Genomic DNA, 23,813 nt, shown 5'->3' with positions numbered 1-23,813 from the left:
TAAGGGGAGAGGAACGAGGCCAACCTAGGCCTCCACCAAATGTCATGTATTCCACACTTACCGAATCGCATGACGTGTTATAGACCACACCTTTTCAAATTTTGTTTTTCTGGACATCTTACCACCAAGCCATACCTGTTACACCTGTCTCAAGCCCAATTTCTGTTTTCAGGAGGTTCACAGAGGTTGAGATCCCTGTCACAAAGTCTGCAGACCTCCTGGAAGATTTCAAAGGAGTTTTATTCCATACAGAGAGTGTTTGAAGGAAAAATCCTTTAGAAGTAACTGAAAGAGTAGGTTTTTCCCTGAGACAAGAGTAGATCTGTTTTTATGTTTATCAGGATCTCAGATGTAGTGAGTGTGGGATCCATGATGGCAAATTCAGGTGAGAGGAAAGCAACCCATCAGCTCGCTCTCCTTCACTAAGGAGCTCTGCTCTGCAGCACAATTAGAGATGATTAATTATTGGCCTCTGTATTTCCTGACAATGGTACCAAGACCTTCTAAGAGGAAAGAGAATAATGACTTTATTATTAGCTATAAATCTGTCAAGAGCAAGTGTCTGCTAAGTGGTTGGGAAAAGTTATTTCGTGATAAATGTAAATTAGTGGTTTCCAAACAACATCATTGAAAACGTTTTATGAATAAGGACTCCAAGCCCCGTCCTCTTCAACTGTGGAGGGCTTGATGGTCACAGAATAGACCCAGAAATTCAGCATTGCTGTCAAGTCCCTTCAACAATTTTGATAGTCAGCTTAACCAGAGAACATTTACTTAATTTTTTTACTTTAAAAAATTTCAACAAATCAAAATTGTACATATTTGTGGGATACCATGCGATGTCTTGGTACATGTATACATTGTGTAATGCCCAATCAGGTTAAATATATATACATATATATGTATATATATATATATATCTTCAAACATCAAGCATTTCTTTGTAGCTACATAGAAGTCAGAAGTTCTGAGGTTCTATTGCAGAGTAGGGGTGATTGTAGGTAGCATTAGTGTACTGTATATTTCTCTATTAAAAAAAAAAAAAACTGAACATAGGTTTCTGGATGCTTTTACCTCAAAGGAATAGCATCTTTTGAGAATCTTTCTTGGGAGCACCATCACTCTTGAGACATGAAATCCTCACTTCTTTAAATTCTCTTTCTTTAATTTCTACTCAGGATAGTGACTGTGATTCTTATTTCTTTGTTTTTTAAAGATTTGTTTATTTTAAAGGGGAGGGGAGAGAGAGAGAGAGAGAGGTTGAGAGAGAGAGAGAGAGAAATACCCATCTTCCATCCCTTGGTTCACTCCCCAAATGGCCACAATGGCTGGAGTTGGGCCAAGCTGAAGCCATGAGCCTCTTCCAGGTCTCCCATGTGGGTGCAGGGGACCAAGCACTCGGGCCATCTTCTGCTGCTTTCCTAGGCACATGAGCAGTGAGTTGGATGGAAAGTAGAGCAGCTGGGATTCAAACTGGTGCCCATATGAGATGCTGGCACTGCAGGTGGAGGCTTAACTTATGCCACAACACCAGCCCCAAATGATGTTTTATTTCTTAGACTACAGTGGTAGTGGAAAATGGAGGCTTACAGATGGCCAAACTCCAAGCAGGATTCAAGGCTTTTAGGCTTAGTGAGTCTCACTATCAAGGATAAATTTTTTTTTTTAATTTTTTGACAGGCAGAGTGGACAGTGAGAGAGAGACAGAGAGAAAGGTCCTCCTTTTGCCGTTGGTTCACCCTCCAATGGCCGCCGCGGTAGGCGCACTGCGGCCGGCGCACCGCGCTGATCCGATGGCAGGAGCCAGGTGCTTCTCCTGGTCTCCCATGGGGTGCAGGGCCCAAGGACTTGGGCCATCCTCCACTGCACTCCCTGGCCACAGCAGAGAGCTGGCCTGGAAGAGGGGCAACCGGGACAGGATCGGCGCCCCGACCGGGACCAGAACCCGGTGTGCTGGCGCCGCAAGGCGGAGGATTAGCCTACTGAGCCGCGGCGCCGGCCAGGATAAATTTTGATTTTTTATTCCATAAATGTGTGTGTAATCAGGAAGGACATAATTTTGTGGTCCCATTCCTTCTTAGTAGGCCTTGGTGTGTGTGTGTGTGTGTGTGTGTAGGGAGGCTCCATGTCAAGAAATTGCTGGCAGCAACACCCCCATGTCACTACAGTGCTGTCTCTCAAGAGTTCTGAAGGATCTCTTTGCTGGTGTAGCTAATGATGCCTTCAGCTGTCATGCCCCTCCCTGAGAATGCTGAGTATTACAACAGTTTTTGCCTTCTGGAGGTTGCCTTGCTTACCCGAAGGTTACATTTTCTCCTGTTCTTGGGCCTAGACCAGGCTGGGTGGGAGAATTCATCCTTGATTTCTCTAACTTCTTTTCCAGCAATCTTACGGTTCATCAGGATTAGGGTACTGATTCACTAAGCTTCCCTTGACAGAGGGTTAGTTCCCCTACTTGCAGGTGCTTGGTATTTATCACAGGGAACCTTAATCTAAGCTGTTCTAGCATTTTATGTAGCTGCACCCTAAGAGCCGTGCCTTGTTTACCAAGGCTCCTGACAACCTGCATTGAAATTCTACAGTTACTAGAGGTAGTATACAGGGCCTTGTATTTCCTTTGGAGACACACATGCACACACACACACCCACACACACACCCAGGGTTGGGAGTGTTAGGGGAAGGAGGAATTAGTTAACATGAAAACAGAATATAAGTATTACCAAAGCAATTCAGTATGAAATCTATGATTAGTAGGCAACGTGTACCTGTGAACAGGTGATGATAAAATTAGGAAAGAGTGTTGGGGCGCCGGATTCTATCCTGGTTGCCCCTCTTCCAGGCCAGCTCTCTGCTATGGCCCGGGAAGGCAGTGGAGGATGGCCAAGTGCTTGGGCCCTGCACCCGCATGGGAGACCAGGAGAAGCACCTGGCTCCTGGCTTCGGATCAGCATGATGCGCCAGCCGCGGCGGCCATTGGAGGGTGAACCAACGGCAAAAAGGAAGACCTTTCTCTCTGTCTCTCTCTCTCTCACTATCCACTCTGCCTGTCAAAAACAAAAAAACAAAAAAAGGAAAGAGTGTATGTTCAAGAAATCTACTTGATGAGACAATATTAACACATCTAAAATAGTATCAAATCATATAAGGCAGATGTAATTAAGTGCAAAAGTGTATCGCTTCTCGGCCTTTTGGCTAAGATCAAGTGTGAAGTGAAAAAGTGTGTGACAAAAGTTGCTAAAAAGTGTTTCAGGATTTCACAGCATTGCTTTTCCTGTGACATTCTCCTTGCTATCAGAAAGCAAACCAAAACCAAATACCACCCCAGAAAAGAATGATGATGTTCTTGATTGGGTTATATCACTACTAAAATGCCACCCCTCACCTTGTTAGGGCTTATTTTACTATCTTCTCTCTTTTCTTTTTTTCTGTTTTAACTCAGCAGCTAAGCATAACAAATGTAGAAATAGGAAAGTGGGAAAGCTGCCTCTCTTATTTTAGAGCTTGACAAGATGTGTTAGCTTTTACATTTTGAGCTCCGTAGGATGTCAGGCACTTCAGAGCAGAGGTGGCATCTATCTTTATGGTGCTAGATGCACAGGCATCCTATTTGGATGAAATCACCCTTTGTTTCATTTTTTTTAAAAAACAGTGTGTGTTAAGGTCCCCAGAGTTCCTTCTAAAGAGGCAGTATGTCCTCTAGTTTCATTTGCAAATCTGGGCACCCTGCTGCACAGCAACGTGCTGCTGACTGCAGCAGGGCCTCCCCGTGAGCTGCTGTGTTCCAGCTTCAGAATGCACCCGTCACTCAGGAGCTCGCCGTTGCCTGTTTCCCGGGCCCTCCAGGGACACAGCAGCAGGACTGCACATTTCCTGCAGTCGCATGCTGCCTGTCATCACCATCGGAAGCTCTGCAATGCCTGATTTTGTGAGTCAGTGGCTGCATTAGCTGTCCATGGGAGTCACATAGTGAGGCTTTAAAACGCAGTGAAGTCTGGGACCCACCCCTGAGAATCTGATTTAATGGATGAGCGGCACAGCCTGGCTATTGATCTTTGAAGTCTCCCTGGGTGTTTCTAATATACAGCCAAGGTTGAGCCACACTGAGAGGCATAGAGTTGAGACTGTCTGCACTGTGGGGGTTAAAATGTAGGTGAGGCTAAAATAGGAGTACTTTAAAAAGAATCATGTGCCGGAATGTGCACATTCAAATCAGCATTTCTTTCGGAATTATCTTGAAGGTCTGCTTCGCATCCTCTTGCGCCTCTCCGTGGGGATCAAGAATTGTGCTTTGCAGCTGAAGATGATCGGGGTGGAGGTTCCACTGAGTTATTTTTAAATCCAATAATGAGAATGATTATAATATGATGAGATTGGTTTGTTCCACTCCATTTTCCACCCATCTGCTGAATTATCTTTAAAGATGTACATCAGATTACATCACTTTTCTTTCTTGAAGACCCTTCAATGATTCCCCATTAGAATGAAACTATAATCCTTACCACAACCTCTGACTTCTGGGCCCTACACAGTAATATGGCCTCATCCCATGACACGGATTTCATCTCCTGCTGTTCTCCCTTTCTATACACACCATCCACCATTTCTACTCTCTGAACTCACCAAATGTAATACTACCTCACAGCCTTGGAACTTCCTGTTGCCTCCACCTATAAAGCTCTTCCCCTCAAATACCCAAGTGTGTTGCTTGTTATTCAGTTGTCAGTGCCATGGAAAAGCTCTCTCTTCCATTCTCACTATTCTAGCAACTCTCTCCCATGTTACCTATTGTACTGTTTTCATAGCACCCAATGCTATCTGAAATTAACTTGTTTATTGCCACTTTCAGTTTTTACTCCGCTACCCTCAGAATGTAAACCCCTGGAGATTATAGCCTATTTTGTGGAATTAATTCATATCCCCAGTGCCTTGAATAGTGAGTACTTGGTACCTATTAGGCACACTGTTGGAAGGAAGGAAAGAAAGAAGGAAAGAGGAGGGAGGAATGCGGAAGGATGCAAGGAGGGAAAGTGTATACACAGCTTCTACAAAAAGTGTTTAGGGAAAAAGGGAATCCTATGTATGCAGAGTATATGATAACAGCTTCTATTCATCAAGTGTATGTGGCACAGGGCCAGCTTCCTAATGTGCAGTCTGAGGTTTAGAGTGTGCATTAAGGTCACAAGCATAGAATGGGAAGAAGAAAGACCCATGCAACTCAGGTGCCACAAACCAAGGGCAGAATCTCTTCTTTCCCAGGGAGTGGTTCTCACTCACATTCATAACAAGAACCAGTGGATTAGGAGATGCTATAGATAAGAAAGGCCCACTGATGAAGTAGTCTGAAGGTCACATGTGCATAGTGCTCCTTGTAAATTCAGTCCTCGTTCTTTCTTATGCTAGACAGTTGAATTGCAAGCAAGATTGCATGCCCCTGTTTGAGTCAGAGAGCAAGTTGCCTTTTGGGACTTCTAGCAGTGAGGTTCCATACCCATATTTTCAACATGAGACACTGAGCCCACTTTCTGAAACAATAGTTTGAACACCTGGTGCAACATGGATTCTAATTTTCACATCCTAGTATTTATGGATATTTAGAATTTTTTTCATATCCATGCACTTCTACCTGAGAATCTTGAGTGTCCCATACATACAGATGGTTTGGTAGATCCAGCTGGCTGGTGATAATTTTTTTTTAAATCTTATTCGTTGGCCTCAAAAGTCAAACAGGTGGGAACAATGGAATAGCAGGCTCCTTCTATCTGGAGAGTCGCTTTTCGCCCTGAAGTGTCTTCCAACCTCCTCAGTTCCCCCACAGGTTCCTTCCTTCTGTTGGAAGAGGGGGTGGAGTGGGAGTTGTAGCCATATTTTATATTCCATTTTTGCCTCCTGTTCTTGTCATCTCTGCTTTTACATATGCTTTTATCAAGGGCTAGAGATGCACATGGAAAAGCTAAACAATATAATTTTTGGTGTTCTGAGCAGGAGAGTCTGGTGAGCACAGATGCCACCAGCCTGTTGCCGTGGGTGCCTGTATTACAGCATTGGTTAGTGTTCCTCTGGGTTTGCTTGTGGTTTAACTTATCAGGTCTGCTAAAATATGTGCTTGAAGGAAATGGGAGTGTTGAGAGGGAGAGGGAGTGGAGAGCGATGGCTGTGAAATGAGATGTTCCTTGGCAGTGGGCAGTGCAAACACTGTCTTTTTCTCCTTGGGGAAGCTTCTCTTCCTCAACCCATCCACCCACTGGCAAGTGTTATTCAGGGTTCTCTCCTTTATTCTCCTTACCTCCCTTAAATGCTCATCCAAAGTGATCTCATCCACAACCAGGGTCTCCTTTTGTGTTTGTGGATGACCCTCAAAATTAAATCTTGAATTCAGAGCTCATCCCTGAACATCCACCTCTCTGGGTTGCCTCAGAGATGCTTCAATTTAACAGGTACAAACAAACTTTTCTTTTCCCTCCTTTTCTCCTGTGCCCCACTCCATACCTCTCAGACATACCTGTTCCTCTGTCTTATGCTCCACTTCTGGGAAGAACACCATCATATAACCATGAGGATACGCCCAAGCAAGATCTCATACTCACCAAGTCTTGGAGACTTCCCCCTTTATGTCTTTGCACAAGTCATCCATCTTTTTGTGACTGCCTAAAGCAATACCTCACCATTTCTTTCCTGGAATACTGGTAATGGCATGTCTAATTCCAGTTCTCCAGTCCATGCTATGCTTTCTCCTGACCTCATGCCTTTGCACATATTCTCACTAACTAAAATAAACACCACTGGGGCCAGTGTTGCAGGCAGAGCTAGTTAAGCCACTATTTACAAAGCCAGCATCCCATACAGGTACTAGTTCGAGTCCCAGCTGCTCTACTTCCAATCTAGCTCCCTGTGAATGTACCTGGAAAGTAGCAGAAGATGGCCCAAGTGCTTGGGCCCTTGTACCCAAGTTTCTGGTTCCTGGATTTGGCCCGGCCCAGCCTCGACTATTGTGGCCATTTGGGGAGTGAACCAGTGGATTAAAGATCTCTCTCTGTAACTCTGCCTTTCAAATAAATAATTTTTTAAAAAAAATAAAATAGGCATCATTATACCAACTACCACTTACTATTTAATATTTTCCAAAAATTTTCTGTAATCCTCATAATACTCCTGGAAGCTATCTGTCATCGCTCAGGTGGCAAACAATGTATCTTACTTTTTGATCCAGGACTTTCTGATTCAAAGCTCTTTTTACTGTTCTTCTTGCTCTCCCATTCATCCCCACCACCTCCTATTTCTCTGCTTATAAATCATCAATTTCTACGCACCTTCAGAATTGAAATTAGGAGTCAACTTCTCCAAGATAGCTTTTTCAATAACACATTCAGCATGTCCTGATGTAGCATCCATAACTCTTCTAGACACTAACTAAATCCCCTATTACTCTCCAATACTGTGGATGCCATGATGTTAGTGCGTGTTTGTGTGTGTGTGTGTGTATCATTTTTCTTTTTTCTCTCTCTCCCTATCCATCCCTGCCTTCTTCTGATAGTGATTTAAGTCTGTGAGGGTTAATATTGAATCCTTTATCTTTGTATTCCTATTACTTAGAGCAGTTTGTGATAGAAACATGTGTCAGGTAAAAGCTTTATGAATGAGTGAATGATGTGAATAAAACTCTATGAAGTAATTGCCAAGAAGTACCAAAAACTCCATTTCAACAGAGGAAAGTGAGGCTTTTGTGGGTAGGATGGGCTTACTCAGGAACCCTAACTTTAATAACCAAGTGGGACTTGGAAATTCATCTCCTAATCCGATGAGGAAAAACAGCACCACAACATTTATGACTTTTGTTCCTTTTTACTTCATTCCCCTTCAGAGATCTTTCTTTCTCTTCCTTTTCTGTGAACTCTCTCTGAAAAGAGACCAGGGCTACTCCTCGGTTGTATCCATTTGCTCTCCCCTTTCTTCCCTGCTCTCATTCACTAGTTTTTGTCATTTAGTCACCTCCCCTTTGGACAGGGGGTTCCCTTCCAGTCAGGTAAGAGTATAAGTTCACCTTTTCAGTTTTCCCAATGCAAGGTCATCTTTGCTTGTTTGAGAGCCTTGCATCTTGTCTCTAGATTATACCACGTGGATCTCCATCCAGTCAACATCAGAGATGACTGACTCTTAAAGCACTGCCACTGATTTCAGTTAGGAATTGACTGATGTTTGTCAAGGCTTGGTGAAGGGCAGCCGGTATTTGTACAGTGACGGGTTAACTATTAATTAGTTCCTCATTATTTCCCAAAATTCGGCCATTTATCCAATCAGACCACAGCTGAGTTACCTAGCCCCTGAAGGCTCAGTTTCCTCTTCTATAAATGAGGACAGTATTCCCCACCAACCACAGTTACTGTGAAGAAGAGCACAGATCCACACAGTGTGCTTAAATGCTTGAAATCAATAAAGTTAAAAGATGTATTTTAAAAATCTGGATTTTTGCCAAACAGAGACTGCCATTCTGGACATTGTTATTCAAATTCCCCCTTTCTGAAAAATGACAGGGAAAAATCTTTCAGATTTCAAGACCAGAAAAGAGTTGTCTTTCCTGTGAAATCTCGTTTCCTTTTCTAGCAAGTAATACATTCATGAAGAAGAGCTCATGTTATTTTCATCTCTGTTTTAGAAGCTAAAAAGTAGAGCTGAGTTTTAAGCTTAAAGACAGAAGTTTCCTGATATTTTCTCCCTTTTGTTACCTTCTATCTTTTCAGTTTTAGTGATACAAACCTAATTATAATCTATATCAAATACTATTTGAAGTTGTAGAGAATAAATTTTGAGGTAAATAATTGAATATATGATTATTAGGCATGAAGAATATCTATCAGTCCACAGGCACCATCATTAACATTAACAAGAATAGGCTCTGCATTTTTAGAAAAGCTGCCAGAATTCTAAGAAGGTCTCTAAAATTTCACAGCTTCTGGTGTATTTGCTCTGTATAAATTCCTCTCTGTAAATATGACTGTAAATCATGGGAGCTCATCTTCATGATTAGGTTAGTGATCAGCTGTCTTAGAGTTAATGGAAAGTGAGGTTATCCTGAGAGAATTTGACCTGATCAGGTAAGTCCTTTAACTTAAACAAAGCAAAGTGTCAGAGAGCCATGGGCACCTCAGAGAAGAAAGCAAACAGCTACATTACATGCTGTTATTGAGGTGGTTGTCACATGGCAAGGACACATAGGGTGGCCTCCGGATGGTGAAAGCAAATCAGGCTAAAAGCTGCTATAGAAATGGGGACCTCAGTTCTAATACTACCAGGAACTCAATTCTGCGAAAAACTCACTACATTTGGAAGAAAATTTTGATCTCCAGATGGGAATGTGACATCTGACAGCTTAAGACATTTAAACCATGATCAGAGAACAGGTTTAGGCTATGCCTGAACTTCTGACCTGTGGATAGTGTAAGACAATAAATAGATGGTGTCTTAAGTCACTAAATTTGGTAATCTGTTGTGAAGCAAAGCAAAATTATTCTTGCTTCCAATAAACTAAAACTTATGTTCTAAACACTTTCATAGGATAAACAAATGGCTTATTCCAACTCATTGTTGAGGCTGTCTGAGTTCTGTGGCCAATGGGATACTAGTAGGTTTATTTATCTATCACTTATCTTCCTATCTACCTAGTGATGACATAGATAAATATATAGATAATTCATATACTTATATAGCCCATTGCCTTCTGTTGTGTGTTTGTTAGAAGCAAATTATTATTTTGGCCTAAATTCAGAGAAGGAATCAGACATTTCCATTTGGATGGGAATGATGTCAAATAACTTTCAGCTATATTTTTGAAATGTCGCATCTGTTGTCCCTTACTTAGCATGGAGCCATGTTCTTATGTTCTTTCCAAGGACAGTAGAGCTTCACAAACAGACATCTACATTGCCTTTTAAAACTTGAGTTATAATTACAATTAGGGTGCAGCTAAGTGAAATTTTATATGTATGTAAATTTTATGAGAAGTATGAAGCTGCTATCAGCATGAACACATTACTCTTTTACAGAAGACTTCTTTTTACAAGAATTGAATCTAAAACAATGATAAAAAAGTATGTAAAATATTTTCTGACGTTTGTGGTATAGTAAATAAACAAACCAGTTTATCATCATTATCAAGTATCACATACTGCACACAACTGTATGTGCTATATATTTTTTTGTATGTGCTATAATTTTATACTACTGGCAGTAAGTTTGTTTACACCAATATCACCACAACCCATGAATAATGGTTTGCCCTATGACATTACAACGGTTATGATATCACCAGTTGATAGAATTTTTCAGCTCTATTGTAATTGTATGGGGCTTCCATCAAATGTAGAATCTTTCATCAACTAAAATATCATTATATAGCATGTTCTTGTAATTGTAAAACTTACATCCATATTTACACCTGGCAGGCCAAGCTATGGGACATTTCTAGCACTCCAGGAGGCTCTGTGGTATCTCATCCCAATCATAATTCACCACAATATCAACTACCATCCTAATCCTAATCTCCATTATTATAAATAAGCTTTGAAATGTCATGATATCATATATACTCTTTTTTTTTTAAAGATTTACACAGAGACAGGAGAGACAGAGAGAAAGAGAGAGAGAGAGAGAGGTTTTTCCATATGCTGGTTCACTCCCCAATTGGCCGCAATGGCCAAAACTGTGCCGATCAGAAGCCAGGAGCCAGGAGCTTTTTCCGGGTCTCTCACGTGGATGCAGGGGTCCAAGGACTTGGGCCATCTTCTACTGCTATCCCAGGCCATAGCAGAGAGCTGGATGGGAAGTGGAGCAGCTGGGTCTCAAACCGGTGCTCATATGGGATGCCGGTGCTTCAGGCCAGGGCATTAACTCACTGTGCCACAGTGCCAGCCCCATATCATATATACTCTTATCTGGCTGCTTTTACTCAGAATAATACTTTTGAGATTGTTTTTCCATGTTAGGATAATTATTTTTATTTCTGTGTATGATTGTGTATTATTATACTGTGAAACTATATTTTAATTTATTCATTCTAATACAGATACTATTTGGCTGGTTTCTAATTTGGGATATTAAAGTCTAACACTGTTATGAATATTCTTGTTCAAGTCTTTTTGTGAACATAAGCACTTGTTTCTCTGGGTTTATCCTGAGGAGAGGAAATAATGGGTCACAGGCATATACACAGCCTTAGTAGATACTGGAAATTGTTTTCCAGTGTTTGTACCAATTTACAATTCCACTAGGCATGCTATTTAACTTAAGCCTTGCTAATACGGTGATTGATTTTAGTTTGAATTTTTCTGGTAATGATGCTAAGCACCTTCTCATTAGCTCATCGATAACTTGAATATCTTCTTTATGAAGTGCATTTTGTTCAGACATTTTGTTCACTTTTTAAACTAGGTAATGCACGTTTTCACATATTTGCAGAAGACAGAAGTTCCTTACATATTTTAGGTATGGATCCTTTTTGGATGAATGTATCACAGCCAGTTTCTCTATGTACTTTACCTTTTTGTTCTCATAATGGCATCTTTTGACAAACAAAAGTCTAATTTTAATCAATAATAATCTCATTTTTGAAAATATTTATAAACATTGACTTTTCAAATTCAATTTCATTATAGATAAGTGATTTTTCCTTCCTAATAATTGAAATTAGCATACAAATTTACTTAGCCACAAAGGTTACACAGGGTTCCTCCTAAGTCATTTAATATCTATTTTCATTTAGTCTAATTGAGTCTAGCACAAAGTAAATATTCTTCACCAAGCAGATCTTTCCAGGAAATCTATTTCTTAAGGATTTATAGGATCAAAGAACTTTCTTACTAGAAGTCTACTTGAAGCCTTTTGGGTTGCTAAACACATGGGAGTACTGGGGAGATAGTGCACCAAAGAGCAGGTGAGTGCACCTCACTGCTTCCCCACGCCCTCCATTATTCATTCTTCCATCTGATTGTTCTTGAGTTGGGTTCTTTTATAATAGATGGACAAGCATAAGTAAAGCATTTCCCTGAGTTCTGTGAGTTATTCTAGCAAATGAGTGAACCTGGAAGAGGATCATGGGAATTTTCCATTTTTAGGCAAGTCAGTAAAGCCCTGGACTTGTAATTGGCATCTGAAGTTGGGGGCAGTTTTAGGGACTGTGCCTTTTATTTGCAGAATCTGTTGCTAACTCCAGGTAGAATGTCAGAATTGAATTGATATTTATGACAATCAGTTGGGGTTGAAGAATTGCTTGTTGAGGTGCCACCCAATTGGTCACAAAAGTGTTCTGTGGTGAGTGCTGAGAGTAGAGAAGGGAAAACAATTTATACTATCCCACAGTTAATTTTTAATTTAGGTGGTTGTGATGGATATTTTCCAAAGGAACAATGCAATGAATCTCAGTCTGCATTACTGACATTTTTTTTTAGGTTAAACCGATTTTTGTGAACTGGTATTTGAAGCAATCACAGGGTTTGTAGTAGAAACTACATTCAGGTTGCAATCAGAATGCAAAGCCATCATCTTCTCTTCTTGGTTTCTGTCAGCAATTTCAGTTGACAGCAACTCTTTTTCCTTTACCAACAAATTGTTAGCCTGCTCTGTTTCCTCATTAACATTAGAGACTCTCCTTCAAGTGAGAAACAAGGACGTTTTTCTGGGAGACACAGAGTGTTTGGATTTAGATACATAGATCCTTCTCAGAGAGATTTATCTACATTTCTACTTGGTATTCAATATTTGTATGTTGGAGACTCACTTTATCTGCCAGGCTGAATTTACCCTTCAGTTCTCTGGCTTGCATTTTCTTTTTGCTTACTTACATATCAAGTATTACAGCAAATAAAAATGACGAAAACCTAACAATCCCATCAAATAATTTTATTTCTAGGAATATACTTCTGAGAAAATTATTCATATGAAGATGTACATGTATAAACTTGTCTTAGCATTGTTTATAACACAAGCTGGAAACAAATTCCCATCAATAGGAGAATTCATATATCCATATAATTTCAAGCTTTATGGTCATTATAAATGATGATTTAACTCTATGTTTATCAGTATGAAAAGATATCCATAAATAATTATTAATTAAAAAGGTTTAAAACACTTTTTAGTATGTGAACCCAATTTATTTATTTTTTTGTAGGGATGTTTGTATGTGTGTATAAAGTGAATTGTCTGCAAATTTATTCGTGAAAGCTTTAAGGTGAACATTACTTCCCTGGCTGATGGAACGTTGTATGAATATACTTCCTTCTTTCCATATCATTTTATCTATAGTTATTGTCATTAAATTTCTAAAAAATTTACTTGAGACACACACATACACACACATACACACACACACAGAGAGAGAGAGAGAGAGAGAGAGAGAGAGAAGGTTTTCATCAGTTGATTCACTCCCCAGATGCCCACAATGTCTGGGGTTAAATCAGGACTAAAGCTAGGAGCTGAGAACTCCATCTAGGTCTCTTATGTGGGTAGCAGGAACCCAAGTACTCAAACCATTACCTGCTAACTCCAAGGTTATGCGTTGTTAGGAGGCTGGAGTCAGGGGCTGAAACTGGGCATCAAACCCAGTCACTCTGACAAGGGCTGTGGGCATCTTCACCACTAGGCTAAATGGTTGTTCTCTAAAAAGTGCTTTTTTTTTTTTTTTTTTTTTTTTTAGAATAGTAATGGCATTGTATCAACATTGGAAGATCTGCATAACTAAATGAATCAATATTTTCCAAATGATTAGTACATCATGTTACATAAGAAAAATGTACAGTCCATGTATAAGATAAACCAACAGATTTTAATGTAACAGAATATGATAAGTTCAAGGGTATGCTTGCAGTTTCCTGAAATTAACCTCTAAGAAATCACCATGTGTTGAGTTTTGATGTGGTATGAATGCAAACTATCAATCTTTCTCTGAAAAGACTACTAAAATATTCTTTCATTTTCCAAGTGCATATCTGAGAGAGACAGATCTTTTTTCATATCCTTAAACCCAAACCATAATCCTAACAAACTGAATGTAGAAGCAGATATGAGAATCCAGATGCCTTCTTTTAAGCCTGGCATTAAAGAGATTTGCAGAAAATGTAAAACAATACTTTTTGTGTAGGGTGAAATAGCTATTTTTCCTAAGTGCTAACATGTAATGAACTGAATTATTATTTTAAGTGAATGAATGTGCTTCAATTATCAGGCTTGTTTTACTATCTAACAGAATAAACATCAAGAGCTATAGCCCATAAAGACTTTCTTTGAGGCTTCTTTCAGCTTTCTCCACTCCGAAGTCCGTACTTCTTTCTCTAGCAGGGAGGATTAAAGGAGGCTCAAGGACAGCCTCGTTCCAATTCTAAAATCATTGCTTCCTTTCCTCCACATTACTGTTGCTGAGTAGAGTTCTAATGCCTCATGTAGGGGCATTTCCATTCTGAAATCCTATTCCTGAAAGTTGATTTTTTTTTCTGGTTCCCCCTCTAAGTCCACTAAATATGTCAGTATCTAAGTATATCCAAACCTTTAGTTGAGTAGGACTTAAGCTGTTTTTACCAGTGGGCTTCCTGTATCCCAGAGAGATCAGAGAATGAGGATACACAGCAATGGCGTGAGTCTCTTCAGAGTAGAGACCTACCTGGGTCCCCGTTGAGCACCATTTTTATGGTGTCCCTAATGATTGATTATCAATTTGTTTTTAGAGAATATCCTAATTGGTGGGTTCATCACCTTATTTCTTGTTGGAATTAAGAAATTACTTCTTTTTAGATTTTTCCCCTAGATCTATCTAAAATTTCTGCAAATTAATTTCATTTTGATCTCTTCTTTATTGAATAAGGTTGCTCACAGCACAAATGGGTTAGACTGCCCCTCTGTCTGTTTCAGTATCCAAGCTCCCTGTCTATCATGCTGTTTCTTGACTTGCACTATGCTCATGCTAACTCTAGGGAAGGAGGAAGGGAATATTGTTGTGTTCTTAGACTTGTATGTACAAATCATATTGAGTCTGTTAAAAATTAACTAAAATAGAAATAAAGAGTCCTGAGGGATCCACTCTTATGAATGAGATTAAGCTAATAAAAGAGAGTGAAAGGAGCTGCCTTACCTCCTTTCTGCCAGGTTAGATTCCAGCAACAAAGCACCATCTCTGGGGCAGAGGCTGAGCTCGCCGCAGACACCGTGTCTTCCAGTCATCTGGATCTTCAGCTTTCCAGTCTCCAGAACTGTAAGTAAGGCATTTCTGTTGTTTATAAGTTACCCAATCTAAGATATCTTGTTAGAGCAGTCTGAACGGCCTAAGACACTCAGAAATGACTATATATATATATATATATATTTTTTTTTTTTTTTGACAGGCAGAGTGGACAGTGAGAGAGAGAGTGAGAGAAAGGTCTTCCTTTGCCGTTGGTTCACCCTCCAATGGCTGCCACGGCCGGCGCACCATGCTGATCCAAAGCCAGGAGCCAGGTGCTTCTCCTGGTCTCCCATACGCGTGCAGGGCCCAAGGACCTGGGCCATCCTCCACTGCCTTCTCGGGCCACAGCAGAGAGCTGGCCTGGAAGAGGGGCAACCGGGACAGAATCCGGCGCCCCCACCGGGACTAGAACCTGGTGTGCTGGCGCCGCAGGCGGAGGATTAGCCTATTGAGCTGCGGCGCCAGCCAGAAATGACTACATATTATGGAAGGGAACACACATTTTTTTTTACTGTGATGAAATATGCATAACACAAAATTTGCCGCTTGTGAGTTTACAGTCCAGTGGCATCAAATTCATCTATGTTGTTGTACAACCATGACTTCCAAACGTATTCAGAATGCTTTTTATCTCCCCACACGGAAACTCTGTACCCACTACACAGGAAGTCCATATGCTGTGCTCCTTCCAGTCCCCCAAAACCACCACTCTACTGCTGTCTCTGGGAGTTCGAGTAATCTAGGTACCATGCACATGTAAAATCATATAATACTTGTTTTGCTTTCACTGACTTATTTTCCTTATCATAATATTTTCAAATATCATCCATGGAATGTATCTCAGAATTTCTTTTGTTTTTAAGGCTGAATAACATTGCATTCAATTTATATATCTCTTTTGGTTTGTCTATTCCTTTCTTATAGACATTTGGTTCTCTTACACCTTTTGATTATTGTGACTAATGCTACTATGAATGTGATTGTACAAATATTTCTTTATGTCTCCACTTTCTTTTGGGACTTTACCCAGAACAGGAGTTGTTGGGTTGCATTATATTATAGTTTTAATTTTTTAAGGAACTACCATAGTGTTTTCCATAGTGGGTGTACTTTTTTTTTGACCTTACCATTACTATCTCTGTAATATCACTTAGCTATTTACTAGTTCTATGGTGTTGGTGCGGTTTAACCTCCATGAGTCTAATACCCATTTCATAGGGTTATTGTGAAGATCAAGTAAGATAATATATGTGAAGTCCTTCACCTGGTGGCTAACACATGCTATGTAATTAATGTGCTAGTTTTTATTTTCTCTTGTGTGCTCTGACACCAACACCACTGTATTATGATTTTCCTCCACTCAATTCTCTCAGAAATTTAGCTGGTGAAAGTTGGGTACTCATGTGCTGGGTACTCACCCATTTCAAGCACATCAAATGAGGCACATGGTTCTTTCAGGAGGAGGAATATGAGTGCTATGATGATGAAAGTTTCCTTGGCTGGTATTTGGGGAAGAGATTCTTACACAGGGGAGCTGTACCATGAGGATGCCCTCTCTACTTAATTGGGTGCTGGGTCCTTATGTAAAAACTACACGACAATAGAATTACTAAATCATCCTTTCTGAGACTCCTCACTTCAAAGTTTTGATTAGGATCACTTCTACTTGAATAGCTTTCAGATTCAGATATCACTTTGTTCCTTATTATTTCAGACTGGCTATGTTGATTTAAACAATCAAGAATCATTCTACCTACTTGAAATGCTGATTCACTAGTCCATGCATACCACCACAATGTTGAAGTCAAACAAAATGATGATGCCTTCAGGCAAAATCAATTCCCTTCCCTCTTTAATCTGCCCTGTCCCTCACCTTCACACTGGCCTGTGGGGGAGTTCAAAGCGCCTTTATCCAATTGAGCACTGGAGGCCAGGCCACCTTGGTCTCCCAGTCATCAGCTGAAATCAGAATTTTGATTCTGGTCCTGATGAGACCCACCACTAACCACAGAGGTGGTCAGGGGCACTCACTTCCTCTCGGGGCATCAGCTTTTTCCACCTGCAAATTGAAAGAGGTAAATTAGATTGAAAAGTCAATTAGATTATTTCACAGGCTTCTGAAATCTCCAAAGAGTTTGCTTTCCTTGGCAATTTGAAGTGCTGTGTGATGTCTTCCACACCTTTTATCAAAGCTAAGGAGACATTTACCAGCAGGAAGACATTTTTCCTCACATGCAAATCTACTTGTGATCACAATGTTTGAGAATTATTGTGTTCTTACATGGAAATACACAATCAAACACCAGATGCTCAGCATTCAAAACTAAAAAAAGCAGATGAACGATCTGATCTTTTCCTTGTAGTAAACTCAGCTAACTCGCAGGCTGACACAGATACCCTGACAATGGCTCAGCCTGGGCCCCCTCAAACAGGTTGCCTTGGAATTGTCATGGAGCCGTCTCAGAAGCTGGGGAAGTCTGAGTGATGGGGCTGGAAAGGATAAGATCTTTACTCAGTTAAAAAACAGTAAGCTCTGAAGCACTAAGAAAACCCAGAGAACCAGAACAAATGGAAATGATGATTCCAGAGAGACAAATGAGGCACTGTCAGATGTTTGCTCCAATGCATTTAAGTGGAATTGTACAACTGAGATGGCAATTGTTTTATAGAAGGCAAGAAAGAAAAAAGAAAAATGAGATTTTTGCAACAATGCCATTGTATGTTACAAAGAAATGTCATAAAATCACATACATCTATATGGAAAGCTATTTATTTCTTCAGTAACAAAATACTGTGGCAAAGAGAATATTTTTAATGGTTTAACAGATTGCAAACACAATCATATTTCTTGACATTTTCCAAAAATTAATATCTTATTTACATCTGAGCATCTATATATTTTATTGTTTAAGCTCCTGTTTTGAATTCTGCCAAGGAGTTAGTACAATTGGTGCCCCCTGATGTGGTGTGAACTGCTTATGTGAAAAATCACCCCACTTCTCTCTTTCTTCCCCCCTCACTGCTTTTGTGCTCTCCTGTCTCTGGGGTGCCCAGAGCTTCACTAGGGGAGTTAGAGTCCCTCCACCAGCAAACAAAACAATGTCCTAAGTTTATTCACAGCACCAGCTTACTTAAGACTTCATATTTTCCACCTCCTGGTGCTTTTTCATCTGCAGGGAGTAGGCTGTGTGTAGGGAGAATGACTAAACTGTAGGAGTGGGTCTCAAGTTCATGGAATTTCACACATAACAGTACCTGCCTTTTCTAGAGAGAAATTTAAGGGCCCATGGCTGTAGTCATCTCACTTGGGTAACTACTTATTCAGCTTACAGTTCAGTCATCTTGCACTATACACATAGCCTTATCTTTTCTGAGAGCTTTATTTTTCTGGTAACCCAGGTTGGAGGCTCAATGTCAGGCTGATACAAATCTCTGAGGCTGGCTAAATCTAAAATGCACACCAGGGCTTGGGCCCCTAATCGTGAAGATCTGGGATGATTTGTCTGTAAATATGACTTCTTGAACTTCCTCCTTTGACTTCCATTTTCTTGCTCACCAGCTCTGGCAGATAACTTTGCAGTGTGTTTTAATCACTTTAGGTACGCTCTCAGCCCTGAGCAACACTTGTCAGCCGAATAGCTGCAGGATTCTGTGGCCCACAGGGAGACTAGTGAGAGAAGTCTGACTCAGTTTATTTGAAAAACAACTTTCCTGATCCATAAAATTGCTGTGATTCTGCTCACACCAGGAACCAGTGGCAAAAATTAATGACAAGTCACCTATCAGCTTTTATGTCTGCTTGCGTGTGCCTGAACATTTGCAGTCACATAACAATCGTTTTAAGCTGATGTCAGCAGGGTGGCATGAGGATAAATTATACTTTTCAAGGGAATAAGAAAATCTGATTTGGAATGGGTAGGCCACAGGACTTTTCTCCAGATGAATGACTTTGTTTTGGGGCAAGGTGAAGTCAGGAAAGTTAAAATTGCTTCAGAGGTTGGGAAAACTTCCCTGCTGTGCTGGTCTCCCCAGCAATGTGAAATACAGTCCGATTGTTAGTCACCTGTGCCTCAATTTTCTCATCCTAATTTATTCTCTGGAGAGAAATAAAGTGGAAAGGGAAGCTTTGTGTGAAAGTGAAGGGTCAACACACTGGACACTGGAGCCAAGAAGTTGTCTGCCTCTCTTTGCCCATAATTCTTCTTCCCTCTTTTCCAGTGACTGGCCTCTTCAGTCAAGTTTAGATCCCGAGTTTTCTTTAAATCCGGCTTTGCATAATTCGGTGATCTTTGAAAATCTCACGGACATTCTCAGACATCTCTTGATATTTAATAGATGTCAAGAAGCGATATATGCTGTTATTGAAAAAGTTTGTTCCCTGAAGTGACTCAGAGCTGACTTGTTTTTCTGTGCAGACATCTATTTGGCTGTACAATGGCACCCCAGAAAGATGTGGAGTGGTGAACAGTTTAGTAATTGTACAAAAAAGCATGTTGCACTTCAACATAGCACATAAAATGGACTAACCTTTCAGTTTAAAATAAACTTTATCTTACAAGTCAGTTTTCCCATTTCTTCTTATTCTTACAAAGGTCAGAAAGAGAAGTGAAATTCTTTTGATCGACATGTAAAACTAAGGTTTTATTAAAAACAGTCCTAATTAATATATAATTTATATATATCCAGTGTACCCACAGAACCAAATATGGAAGCCATTTCTAGAGTTGATGAGTTCCTTACTTTGCTCATAGCTGTGGTTATAAGCTGCGATGTTTCCACTACCAGGGGTTAACAATAGAGTGATGCCTGGAAAACAATTGCTGCAGTTGATTATCTGAGCCAACTGAAGGCACCTAGACAAGGAGAGATGGCATTAAAAGTTCAACTTGAAGAACATACACAGCTTTATGACGATTATGACATCATATAATCCTGCATGTAGAACATAATGTACTAGTGCTGAAAGATTGTAAGATTTGGCTTTTCTCACTCTCTCCAAAAGCAATGTGAAGTATTGTGGAAGCTCAGAATTTATCCCAGTGGACCTAGATTTAAATCTTGGCACTGTGATTTACTCACTGTATAAATTAGAACAGGATAGCGTTTGTCATTTGTAACTTGAGACAAAATGAGCTTATTCTGTTCTTTTTATCTTTCAGGGTTATCATGATGTTCAAAAAAGATAATGGGATTTTTCTTTCGTAAATTGCAAAGGACTTTGCAAATGGGAATTCTATGAATCAAATGATAAGCATAAGGAAGCAGTAGGCTTATGGTAAAAATGACGAGGAAAAATGAAATGCATTTTTGAGTGGCCACTATGTAACAGACATTTTAGGATTTTTAAGCATATTTAATTCTGCCAATAATGAAATGATACCCAATCCTTCAGTTTCCAAATGAAAACCAAAGGTCAGGGGGTCAGAGCAGCTTTCTTAATAAGATCATACAGCTGGTAAGCACCAGAGTTAGTGCTTCTTTTCTTTCTGTCAAATGTCTTTCCAGATAGAGCATTTTTCTTTGTACAAATCCAGCTCCATGCCAGAGAGGCTGACATGCACTTTGTTAATTTGTTTGCTTAATAAACACTGCTTCCCCATCAACACTAGTAACTCATTGTCCTTGGTTCTGTTGAGGAAACAGAAATGAATAAAACCCAATCCTTGTGCTTCTGTAGTTATAATTAATCCTCTATCTTCCTTGCAAGGATCATCAAAAACACTCAGAGACTCTGTGTAAGTGAATCTCAGACTCAGGATGGAGTTCTCTAATTTGTTGCAGCTTCTAGTTAATTAAGAGTCAAAGAGAAACTTTTGTTGTCTTGTGATTGAAAACCAAAACCAAATCACCGTGTTCTCCTTGCTTAGGAACTACTGTAGGAAGACTATAAACAGATTTGTTAACCATCAGAAAGAACTGTGTTCACGTCCTAACCACTCATACCAACTGTATAAGCTTGCAAGTTGCTTCGCTTCTTTTCTCCTGACTTCTGTTTCTTTATCTGTAAAATGTCCTTCTAACTATAAAATATGAATAAAACACCACCGCCAAGTTAAGAGGATTAAATGCATGAGTGTGTGTGGGTATGCGAGTGCACATGGAGCACGATATGCATTAAGCGCTCAGTTCAATGCCTGTTGTTTGGCAAGCAGAACTCAGATGCTAGCAATTACTGTAATTATTTTGTCTTTGAGGACTCATGATTTAAGGAGACACAAATCATTATTTTGAATGTCAGTTCTAATGTTAAAGGGCAGCAGAGGCAGACAGCCTGCTTAGTAGATTGGGCAGAATCCAGGAATATCTTAGGCATTTATATTGGATTGTTTTATTATTTTTAAACTAATTTCCTGGTAACAGTGTTGATTTCTGTTCTCATAAGAAGGTGTGGCCAAAAGAAAATTCTAACTAATTAGAGGTTTGAATTACTTGACTTCTGGAAAATTAAATTTTACTGCCTTTGCCCTTAAAACACTCTCATGTTTTTTTTTTCTGGCAGTTTCACTTTAATTATAGTTGTTTGTATTCATTAAATAGTTCCTATTTATCAGACACTGTTCTAAGTGATTTTTGTGAATTAATTTATTCTTCCCAAACTCAATGTGGTAGATACTATGATTGGGCATCTATTTGGTGAGAATTTGATGATACTCAGAGTAACATTAATCACAGAAAACAATCACCACTACGTGCAGCTCTTTATTGAGGACCCATTTTATAGATGGTGATGTCAAGGCATGAAAAGATTAACTGGGTAGTCCAACCATGTATGTGGTAAGGCTAAGGCATTACCCCAAGCCGCCTGGCTCTAGCGCCTATGCTAACACCATGACACATGCTACCTGTAACAAGAGCTACTTCTCTATATTTTTATGCACAATATTGAAACCAAGACTTGTAATTGAGGAAACAACCCAGGTAGAGTGAATGACGAGACCCCTTGGCCTGGGACAAATCAAAACTTTTCTTTGGTGCACTGCAGAACAAGACAACTGGAGAAGAGATATACTTAGGCAGGGTAAGTTCTGGTTTGAGCCTGAAGCCAACTTGCCATGTGATCTAGGTAAGTGGCTCTCTCATCCTAGTTTACTCATTGATAAAACAAATGTTGGAAATATCAGGTTGCAGAGTTCTGCTGGCACTAAAGGCCAAAGCATTTATATCTTCCCTTGATTAGAGCTGTTGCTGGCCAAGTGGATTATTTGTGGCCAGTGATCAAATTCCCTATTTCTTTTCCAAGATTAGGGAGCCCAAGTGACTATTTTCCTTGTTGTTTATTTGGTTTTGCCTAAATAGTGTGGCCCAGATCCTTACCCCAGATTAGTTACCTATTCCCCTTGAAAACCAAAGATCTGAGTCATTAAAGGATGCCACACAGGGCAGAGTTTTGATGGTGCTGGAATAAAGATGGATAGAGCACAGGAATGCATGAGCTTAAAGTGCTGTCTGAGTTGAGGCTCAAAAGAAGACAGATGACTATGAGTGAGAAGCATGTGCCCCTGGGGTGGAGGTGAGCAAAGCAGTTGCAACCTTTTGTTCCTCACTTTTAGATATACATCCCCTTTATGTGGAGCTTTTCTCTAACAGTTGACTGTCTGGGATTTGACTTGTGACTCACATTGGCCAGTCAGGATCCTTTCTCAGAAAAGCATTTGTGAATAAAGGAGGCAGGGTGGGAAGATATGAAACACAGGAGCTGTCAACAACCTTATTCTCCAAACTTCTTCCATCTATAACAGCTAGAGTTGATTTTCTATAACTTGAAAAAACCAGAATTGATTAGAGATGGCTGTTTGACCTATCACTTAAGACACTAGTTAGGATGCCTATGTCCCAGCTCAGAATATCTGGGTTTGATACCTGGCTCTGGCTCCTAACTCCAGCATCTTGCTAATGCTCACCCTGGGAGGCAGCAGTGATGGTTCAAATGGTTGAGTTCTTGCCATCCATATCAGAGACTTGGATTGCATTCATGGTTCCTGGCTCTGTCCTTGGCCCAGCCACCATCATTGTAAGTATTTGGGCAGTAAACCAGCAGATGGGACCTTTCTTTCTCTTTGTCTGTCTCTCAAATCAATCAATAATTTTTTTTTTAAAAAAGAGGAATGATTAATAAAAAAGAAACGTTCAATTCTCAAATAATTGAATTCAAATCAATTAGACTCTGAAACCAGAATCCATGAGTTACCTAAAGAAAGATGTTAAATTTTATTAGTGATTGCATTTTGCTGTTGTAAAGAAGCCAGGCTTTCATCAGATTCTCAAAGGGGGTGTGAAGCAGAAAAGGATAAGGACAATTTCACCAGGGAGCTTGCAGGCAGGGGTGAGATCATTTCTGTAGGAGTTCAATAAACAGGCATTGAATGAATTCAGCACACATCAAGGAAACTCCAGCTGAGCTTCGGATTTGGCACTGGGTCCATAAAGAACACAAAGATGAATGGCATGGCCTCCAGCAGAGTGGATCCCGTGGGCGAGGGACATAGCTAAAATGAAACAGAGTGGAGTAATTTCTGCAACAGAGGTGCACAGTGTGGGACCCTGTGGGATGCAAGGCTGATGGCTGCTTTTGGCTAGGGAATCAGGAAGGCTGCGTGCAGTGCATGCGAC

General features: G+C 40.1%; 1 pseudogene; it reads left to right on the top strand.

Annotated features, from left to right (window-relative positions):
* The first annotated feature begins 3,173 nt into the window (after positions 1-3,173).
* On the top strand, positions 3,174-3,304 carry LOC133765031 (U2 spliceosomal RNA; annotated as a pseudogene).
* Positions 3,305-23,813: the final 20,509 nt, after the last annotated feature.

Source organism: Lepus europaeus, chromosome 7 (assembly GCF_033115175.1).
Source record: "Lepus europaeus isolate LE1 chromosome 7, mLepTim1.pri, whole genome shotgun sequence".
Classification (NCBI taxonomy): Eukaryota; Metazoa; Chordata; class Mammalia; order Lagomorpha; family Leporidae; genus Lepus; species Lepus europaeus.
Note: the sequence above shows the minus strand (reverse complement) of the source record. Positions and strands in the feature narration are given on the sequence as shown.